Below are 10,497 nucleotides of genomic sequence, written 5' to 3'. Positions count from 1 at the left end.
TATGAGTTATAGTTAATTGCAGTGGTTCTCAAACATTTTAAACAAACAAAAAATGTACAAAAAAATTAACCAAATGTTCATGGTTACCCGTTTAACCGGTAACTGTTAAGACATTTGTAACCATTTAATACCAGTCACAAAGTCTGGAACACATTTATTTCAGTTTCATTTTTTTTTTCTTTTTTTAATATATATATTGAAAATTCTGCATTTTTTCATTGATCTCTATTCTCTACAGATCTCTTTAGCTATTTTCGCTTTTTTTTTTTCTTCCAAAATTAGCAGATGTACACGATGCTGTGATCTTGTAGATCGGCTATTTTAGCAATTTCTTAAATAGGACCAACAGCAAGTGGTTACTTCTTTCACCACCCTCAAGTTTTTTTTTGTTGAAATGACGCTCCTGGTCTTGGCCCTTCTCTCTCTTCCTGTCTCTTTTTCTTCTCTCTCTCTCTCTCTCTGTTCCTGTCACACATGTATTGGTTTCCAGTTCAACACAGACTGTGCTTCTCAGAGCCGGTAGCAGCAGTCTGCCGGCTGTATGAGCTGTCATGAATTTCCACTGACTGGTGGGTTCTGTATGCAAGCAGAATGGGTATCATATGGCCAATGTGTACAACATATTTGCGCATGCCAGCGAAAATGTGTACGGGGCAAAGGATGTGACACCCCAGATGCTCTGTTATCCCTCTCTCTCTCTCTGCCTTCCATCCTTCCTCCAATCCCTCCTCCTCTGTTTACGCCCGCCTAAATAAGATCATTATTTGGGTCACTTACACGCTCTGATGTCTTGCCTTGATCGGGGGGCGCAGGTGTGAGCCTGCCTAAAATCGTTGCTGTGTCACACGTCAGCAGCTTGTCACATACGGTAGACTAACACGGACATGCGCACACACACACACACACACACACACGCAAGCAAGCAGGCGGAACACAAGAAGCACACGCTTTGTGATGGTGGATGGTGTGTGAAATTAAAACATAATGTAATACTGAATCCCTGAGTGAGTATTATCAAGGACAAAACTACAACTAAATCAAATTAAGTGTAGGTGTCAGTGAGGGGGACATCCACATTGCCTACCCGATGAAACGCCGCTCTTCAAGTCAAATGTTCTGTTTTAGGCTTCATTTTCTGTCAGTTGCGGTGGTTTACTCTTTAATCCTAAAGTCTAAAGTTGTTTAATTTTAGCATTTCCACGGCGTGGCTCCGTAGGAGGCAGAGCCGTCTAGAAGAGGGTCTGCCTGTCTTTGTGTCTGCGTGTCCAGAGCTAATATCACAAACCACTGGACCTATTAGACGCCAAATGTCTTGTGCACACTGGCAGTAGGCTACAGAAGTATCTCCACTATTTCTTACAGCATGGCTCTGCAAGAGGCTAGCCGCCTGCTATGGCAGGGTCTGTCTGTGTGTGTCATACATTTTGGAGTCATACATCATAGATATGTCATAGACCAGTGGTTCTCAATCTTTTTCATGTCAAGGACCCCTAAATTGACACTTATTAGCCCGCGGACCCCCATTTGAAAAAATATGCTAGGGACCCCAATAAGAGAAGATTTTTTCGGCTCTAGCAGTGATTCTCAACCATTTTAATTTCAAGGACCCCCAGTTTGACATGCATTAGGCTACGGACCCCCATTTGGTTCCATTTGTACACTCTCAGAGTTACAGACCCATAAGGGTCAATTTGATTCCTAACTATCCATCATTTAGCTGGGGAGTGGGGACCCCCTGGAACTCCCTCAAGGACCCCTGGGGGTCCCCGGACTCCGCTTTGAGAACCAATGTCATAGACAACTGATGCCATAGTTGACCCATGTCATAGGCTGGCCACATGAAGTCCGAGATCCACATTTGTATCCTATGTGGATACCGATATCCACATGATTTGCTTTTTCTAAGCACTAGGGCATCAAAGTGCAGATTCAACTCACCTCAAGGAAGGTGTCTACCGACATGTCTCCTCCAATCATATAGAAGCAGGACCCTGCCATCACTGCTAATATTTTAATTGGCTGGTGAGCTGTCGTATGTGAAACGTGGGAAGGGGTTAACCATCAGAGCCAATGATGGGAGGCGCCCTTGATGTGACAGACAAATGTCCGGCGGCGTTCTGTTGTTTGTTGTCTTGGGCGGGGTGTGTTCTGGCGGAGGCAGTGAGTGCCAGTGACATTCAGCCAGCACCTCCTCTGACCTCCCTGACCAGAGATAAGGCAGCAGGGGAGGAGGAGGAGGAGGAGGAGACGGAGGAGATGGGGAGATGCACCTCAGTCAGGAGGACACATCAAGCCCGGAAGAGACACCTCAAAGTGACTGAAGACATTGGATGAGGAGGATAGCAGGAGGTGGAGGACAAACACGATTGATAGATATACTGTGTAAACGAGGCACATGAGTGAATAGGGTTTAGAATGAGGAAGAAACATGTCATAGGCAGTGGTGGAAAAGTACTCAAATGTTTTACTTAAGTTAAAGTATCAATACTGCAATGTAGAAGTACTTTGTTAAAAGTACAACAGTATTGGTATCAAAGTGTACTTAATGTACCAAAAGTGAAAGTACTAAAATGTTTGAAAATAGCAGATCTACAAGCTCACAACGCGTCGCGATGCGTCGCGTCGCGTTGCGTCGCGTTGTGAGCTTGTAGATCGGCTATTTTCACAATAGTTATCAATGCACCGAATGGGACATTATCACGTTTTATCAGACCATTGAATGGGCGAAGTAGGCGACCTACTGACCTACCCGTGATTTATCAGACCATTCATTGGGCGTAATGAGGAGATACTGACCTACCCGGAGGCAGAGCAGTCCCCACAACATGATTTACGATTCTGTGCCTATCGGTATTAGCCTGGGACCAGACAAATCTGCCAGTGCAAAAAAAAAATTGCCCTCTGCGATTTGGGTCTGGCACCGCTCCGTTGTGAATCCATTTCCTGCTCCCGAAGTCTGGGGTGACCAATCAGGGCCCAGTATTCAAATATGGGAGATTGTAATTGGTAGTTGGTTGTAGTTCTAACCAATTGCGTCCAGAGCCATTCTTTTGATCCCGCCCCTTGGAAAAAAAACGTCCTCATAGAAGCACCAGACTCTGGCCACGCGAGGCTATATTGGTATATAACTTGGACGACACTGAGTAGGCTCAAGCGAACGTCGCAACGTTCGGGATGGCATCTCGCTCGCTTTAGCTCGCTCGTGGTCCCTCTCGTGGCTCCAGTTCGCTTGAGACTGCGTGCCTCTAAAACGAAACCGAAACTTAACTTTATATAAGTCATCTCCGTCGGTAGGTCAGTATGTCTTGATAACACCCAATGAATGGTTTGATAAATCATGGGTAGGTCAGTATGTCACCTACTTCCCATTCAATGCATTGATAGCATCAGAATCAGGTGCCAGAAAAGAGGAACAGATGGATGGTTTGAGAAGTAAGGGGGGGGGGTCTTATCCTTCTTATCCTAATGTCGATTTTCTTGACACTCAGTAGCACACACACACACACACACACACACACACACACACACACACACACACACACACACACACACACACACACACACACACACACACACACACACACACACACACACACACACACACACACACACACACACACTCACACACACTCACACAGTATGTGCCAGACCCCCATGTGTACCCCCATCTGGCAGATCCTGGCATTTTCCAGTCACATGGCGTCCTGTGTGCTTAGTGCTTTCACCTTGCATTAACATGCATTGCCATGTTAATATCAGGTGTAAATGTGGCCTTTTGAGCCACACAATCTCACCGACAAAAGCAAGTGATTTTGTCACTTGACAATCAAACGTGACAAGTTAAAGTCTTTATTTCCCACGGTGTGTATAAAAGCAGTAACGATTGTGTTGTTCAGAGCTGTTGTAGAGCCTCACTTTCGTATTGATTCGTGCAGTCTTGTACTCCACTGCAGTACTGTACCTGTGGCTCATGTCACATCCTCAGCAGGACCACAGGCATTGTGGCTGGGCCTGCGTCATTTCTAGCCTCTTATTAAGAGTGGGCACACGTGTGACACGTGTGCAATCCATTTCTGAGATGGATCTCATTTGGGTCGTTCAAATGTATTTGACCGACATTATAATTAACCACAGCTCAGGTTGATATGCTGGCCCTCCATTGATTAACTTTGGGCAATGAAGAATTCTGGGTAATAAATACATAACTGCCCTGTCAATAAGGAACTGTGCCGGCATTTTTTTCCTTCTTATTAGACCTTTATTTATCCAGGTAAATCCTGTTGAGATACCAAGATCTCTTTCACGAGGGAGCCCTGTCCAAGACAGCAGTAATACAGATGTTGCAAGAACATTAAAACAAAGCAAAATAAATAACATAATCATCCTAAGCATTAAAAGCACCTCTAGTAAACATGGTAGTCCTGTTGGGATTTCTTGACAAATTGGTGAGGGAGTTGGCCGAGAACATGGCAGTTGCTGCTAGCGGGTCCTCGCTCTTATTTTGACACAGCCATTCTGTGAACTGCCAAAGGTCACTAAAGCTGTTTCACTCTGTGCTTTGTTATGCTCATTTGTATACTTAGTCGCATGTGGGTGTCGTGCACGGAAAATAGCCACTCTATAAGATCACAACACGTCAAAGGCTTTATGCTTCCTTTGCACCCAGATAAACTCCAGTGTCTCCTCAGCCATAAATTCTTCCACACCATCTGCAGCAATGGCAAGTGCATAGCGGCCAAGTTTGGTCCATGCTGCTGAGTTCCTTCACCGGCGATGTCGCTCACGGTGACAGTTCAGTGTGCGGTGGCATTTTAGCTTGCATTGATTCAGCCCTATAGGAGCCCTAGGGTGATGTGACTTATCACCCTCCTCTCTGTCCTTTTATCTCTGCCATCACGCATGGCAATTAATGGCTGGGTATTTGATATCATTGCTTTTGGCCAGACACCTTTATTTACCACCTCTTTAACAACAGTTAAAGAGGTGGTGTCATGGTTTTGCACATTTCTGTTTTTCATGTGTCTATGAGGTTGATAGAACTTCATTAAGCCCCCTGGTGGTGTTTTTATGGTGTTTTATGTCTTCTCTGACTATTTTGAGTTTCTACCTGGAGGCTGAAACCTTGAGAGTCAAACGTGCCAATAGAAAAACAGCCCTTTAGTGACATAGTAAAAACATACCCTCCCCCTCATTATCATAACACAACAGGTGTGGGCATGAGGAGGAGGAAGGACTAGGACAGGTGGGTGTTGCTAAGGTGGTGGAGGAGGTGCTAAGGTGAGAACCAGGTATACTTAATGAACTGGAGGCGTGTCCACATAAAAACATAATTTGAACAATTTCTGTAAACTTTTTTGAAAAAAATCTTCCTCCTAGTATAACCATAATACCTGACGATTATGTTTTAGGGGGGGGAAAAATCACTGAAAATCACGGCACCCCGTCTTTAAATAGCTAAAATAGCCGATCTACATGCTCACGTCGTACATCGCACAGCAAAGTATAAAATAGGGCTTAAGTGGTTAAACTAACACTGTGTATAAAAGATGCTGGTTAATCTCTATCCCTCCCTCTTCACTCCTTTCAATACTCTATCACAAACTTGGCTTCAGTTTGTCAGGCTGTGCTGAGGACAGGGCAGCCATTTCCTCTGTCAACAAAAGGACAGCCTGGCGAGTGCTGTCACAACCAATAGTCTAACAAAACACCACAGAATGAAAGAAAGGCTGTTATTGACAAACCAAATCAAACCCTCTTAAAATATCTGTGACGTAAAAAACAAATGAAAATATTGTCTGCAGCTGAAGAACATGATTTTCCAGTGTTTTCATATCATGTAGAAATAAACCTGCTGCTACTGCAACTGCATTCATCATGCAGATAAATGGTCTCAAAGACAAAGTTTGTCAAATTGTGCACGGGTGTGTCTTCTGGTCAGTACGTGTTTGCAGCAGAAAGCAGCATACTGCTGTGACCAATACTAACATACAGTACAGTACATACTGTACAGTTCTGCAGATACACTTACTGCTACATGTAGGGTAACGTTAGCTGGCTTGCAATCTTAGCAGTCTCTATCTTTATACGTATGTTTGCTATTACAAGGTTATTCATTCTTGCTACTTTACAGTCTGCTGATGGGAGATGACATACACGTATACATACAAATGCTGTACTGGCGAACATCGCGATGGCTAACAAAATGCACATCTACATCCAATTTGCTGATAGTCTGCAACTTTGTGGCTTTGATGGTTATCTCCGAGTTGCATACGGAGAGTGTTGTATGTTTTTTTCCTAATCTTACTTTTTTTTTTCCCCATCTCACCCCGCATCGCCATACATGCATATCTTACCACTGCGCATGTATTGCAGAATGTGGGCCACATTCCAACAGTCTGCACAGATGCCTCCATATGTCTCCTTGCCTTCCTTCCCTCCTTCACTCCACTGGTCAGAATAGGAGCTAGATGGGAGAAAGCAGTTTTTGCAGAAAGCAAAACCCTGAGTATCTGCTTGGATCAGATCACGGGTATACTGGAGAGAAAAGATGAGAGAATAGAAGGTGGAGTCTTACAAAAAAAAAGGGGGGGGGGGGGGGGGCGGGCTGGGCTCCAGCCAGCGAGCGATGAGTCAGTCTGTGAGCTGAGAGGAAGAAGATGAAGGGACAGAGGTAGAAGAAAATGTTGCCTAGTCATTCAGCCTGCCGTGGGGGTGGGGTTGGGGGGGGGGGGGGCTCTTGTTGCCTCCTAGCCATGGAAACAGGCACTGCAGAATAATGGATGCTACCGTCGAGGCAGGGTAATATGACTGCTATAATGAGGCATGTGGGGGGAGGGGTAGTGTCACCCCCCTGTCCAGTCCCACCTCCACCCACCCACCCACATCATGCTGTTTCACACAACAAATAGAATGACCTTCTTCCCTCAGCTCCATGCTCTCGCTCATTGGTTTCCAGCAGGTCTCACACTGGTCCACTGGGGCCTGTACTGATTATGTTTGGGTCAGACAACCTAGCTAGAAACTTTCTTAGCCTCCCGGTTCCAAAACACGTGGTCTGGAGAAACCAGCCAGGGTTTTCGGGCATTGAGCGAATAACCGATATCTCAAAGATATGCTGAAGTTGCTTTAATTGGCTCTTGTTTTAATAATGACTCATGCAGAGACACACGGGTCGATGGTGTGTCTGTCTGTGAGAGAGAGATTTAGAAGAGAGATGGTGGTTCTCTGCCTTCCCTGATGAGGACACTCGTCTCCTTTGCTTGCTCTGTTTTCCTTCCTCTCTCCTTTTTCCTTTTTTTTGCTCCCTTGCTTATAGCGTCCCCTTTTTTCCTCGTGCCCCCTTTCTCTCATTACAGTGTGTTACCTATGACTTCAGGCAACATACATGGGCAATTTTGTCAACATATGGATATAGCCCTCAAACGTCTGTTTGATTTTATACCATTCACCCATCCCCGTGAATTCTGCAGCTTGTATCCAGTGTTGTCAGGTCTGCGTATTGTAATTTCCCCCCAAGATTTTATTTGAAAATAGCAGATGTATGTTTAAAATGCTCATGTAGCCCATAGCCGCTTCTTTTGAGCTTGTTTTCCTAGACCTGGTTGCTTGTTTCTGTCGCAGAATCTGGCAACACTGCTTGTATCTCCCATCTGCATTACAGTTCGACCTGATTCGCATTGACATTATTTGATTAGCGTCAGGCGAGCATATTGTATTTGATGAATGATTAACCCTCATTCAACTTGGCGAATGGACTAAAAATACATTCTTATTCACAACAACAGCCTGGGGGAACAACAGGGAGCTGCCCAGTGCTACCACAGTGTTATACTGTTGGCCACAGAGCAATTCCAATGGAATATGCCCCCATCAAGCTTTTCCCAGATGGAACTGGTATTCAAACTGTCAGGCTTGTGGTCACAAGTAGCCTAGTGGTCACAATAAAATTGTTAATTTAACTCTGAGATTATGCAAATGAACAAATGGACCCTACAGATCAATTTTGGTTCCAAATGTACACGTACACTCTCAGAGTTACAAATGGATAAATTAACACTGGGTGTGTCCACAGACTCCACGACACTTTTACTAGTTAGGCAATTAATTATGCGAGCGCAAACACAAGCGCACGGTGCTAATGCATGGTGTTAACGCTTTTTGGTTGGGTTTTGGCCATTGCATTAATTCAACCAATCAGTGTCGGGTCCCATCGCCTTTAAGAACAGCTGCGCCTTCAACGTAGCACAAATGGTATTTAATAGAGATGCGCGGATATGGTTTATCGTCACCCGAATCCGCATATACATGTTCATTATCCACCCGCCATCCAACCGCGGTTAATTATACCATCCTATTTCTAGATCTGCACCAACCGCATCAAATTATTATTATTTTCCTGAGGTTAGTTTTCAACAATGTTACTCACCACTCTCTGTTGCGATGTAGTGACTGTATACAATCCATATCTATGGTAACAACAAGACGGAGCTTGAAGCTTCATTTATTTTACTTTCGCTTTCAACTTTTTTATAAGCGTTTTATAAGCGACTTTTGGGGTAATTTGGCGTTTGTTTTGGGCTTGTTTACATAGACCTTGCTGCTTATTTCTCGCAAAATATGGCAACACTGGCTGCAGCCGGTACAAAGACCCCTTCCCGGTAACGTGCATTAGGCGGCTAATTTGTGCCTGATGTAAAATGACGTAATATTAAAATACTACAAACGCACGCACGGCGAGATTTCGTGCTTTTTAAAAGCTATAATAGGCCTTTAGATTGATATCATTAATGTAATTCCCACATTTTTTCACCCGCGGTTTATCCAATATTAATTCATTATTATATTTGATTGACCCAAATCCACCCAAACTGCGGTTAACTGCGGCAACCGCGGCTAAAACCGCGATCCGCGCATCTCTTGTATTTAAGCAACGGATTTGGAGGAGACACTAAACTGCTGAGGAAAACTTCTTTCCACCGTAATGGGAGCATTATTATTATTGTGATATAAGGATGTCAGAAGACACGAGGGAAACAAAATATCTCTGCTCACCAAAATATCACACAGAAACGAGAGGTACTGTCCAACAGTTGCCATGCTTCTGCGGTCAGAATCACCGTATCCTAAAATCTTTTCATGCCCAAGAGATGTGATATCTTGACATATCAGTTTAATATTCACATGCTCATTCTCAGTTATTTTTTTAAACTGACATTGATGATGACCTATACTGTAGCTACAGAGACAGATAAGGTATGACAAACAGACAAGATAAGAAATACCTGGAGGATGGATTCATAACATAAGCAGACATTGTGAGTTTGAATCTCAGACTGAGAAGTCTCTTGGTTTAAAAAAGGGTGTTTTTTTCTAAGTTTGCTTTAATCTTAAACTGTAGAGCACGCAATAGAAGTAGTTGAGTATGAGCCACGGTGGTACAGTGGTGAGATGCATGCATGCAGATAGCAGATCTACAAACCCACAACGCATGGCATCCGTGTTGCATTCTGGGCTTGCATATCTGCTACAGGTATGTTCAGTGCGCAACACCGCCATGTGACAAAGTTTTGTCAGCCACGGCGTCTGTCATCTACTGATTTATGACTCAAATAAGTAACCGATCTTCAAGTTCACAACGCGTTAGATCGCGATGCATTGTGAGTTTCAGTGAGCTTGTAGATCAAATCGCTATTCAGTGCGCAACACCAGCGTAGGGCCGGGTTGGGTTCAGGCAGAAATTGAGAACTCTAGGGGCGAAAACATCGTTTCGGCCACACCCATTTATTGTATTCAAATACATGTATTTCAAATACTGCCCATATCTGGCTCGTTGCACCGGTGATCTCCTCCAGCCTGGAAGACACACTTCACCTCCTCACTCAACCTTTCAGCCATCTTCACCTTAGACACCTGGGATGATGCTTGGACGGCAGCCACCATCTGAGCTTCAGCCCACTACCTCAATTTGGTTACAAAAAATGTACATGTACTTCAGAATAACATTGACATTATCCACAAAAATGCACCAGAGTACATGAGCTTTTAAATAGATATGGTTAAGAACACTAATAACTGTAATACAAGAGCAATGTCAAGGTTAGTTCCTTTAGTGCAGAGTAAAGTGGCTTGAAATTCATTTTGTATACAGCGATTTCATTATGGAACAAATTGTTCCATAATTAATGGTAGATTGTTCCGAACACCAAACAAAGTTAATCGAAGGACAGGCTTTGTGGGCAGAACTAATGATGAACGTGAAGTAATAAGTGCAATAAATGTGATTACATGTACACTGTTATAAATTAGTGCTAGAGCTTTTCGTTTATTCATTAATTTATTTCAATGTGTTTTTAATGTTTGAGGACCACTGTTTGAATCCTAATAATATCAATCAATCAAATCTGCAGAAAGCCCTGGTTAGCTTATTCTATAATATCTGTACAGTATTACTTAAAACCCCCAGGGAAAATATTTAAACATATTTCTTACCACATG

General features: G+C 43.7%; 1 protein-coding gene across 1 annotated transcript in view; it reads left to right on the top strand.

Annotated features, from left to right (window-relative positions):
* Positions 1-10,497, top strand: part of LOC311063589 (syntaxin-binding protein 5-like) — a 125,645-nt gene that overhangs the window by 51,884 nt on the left and 63,264 nt on the right. The gene's annotated exons all lie outside the window — the stretch shown is intronic.

Source organism: Gymnoscopelus microlampas, assembly GCF_963454915.1.
Source record: "Gymnoscopelus microlampas genome assembly, chromosome: 16".
In the NCBI taxonomy this organism is placed as follows: domain Eukaryota; kingdom Metazoa; phylum Chordata; class Actinopteri; order Myctophiformes; family Myctophidae; genus Gymnoscopelus; species Gymnoscopelus microlampas.
This window is presented reverse-complemented; position numbering and strand designations above follow the sequence as displayed.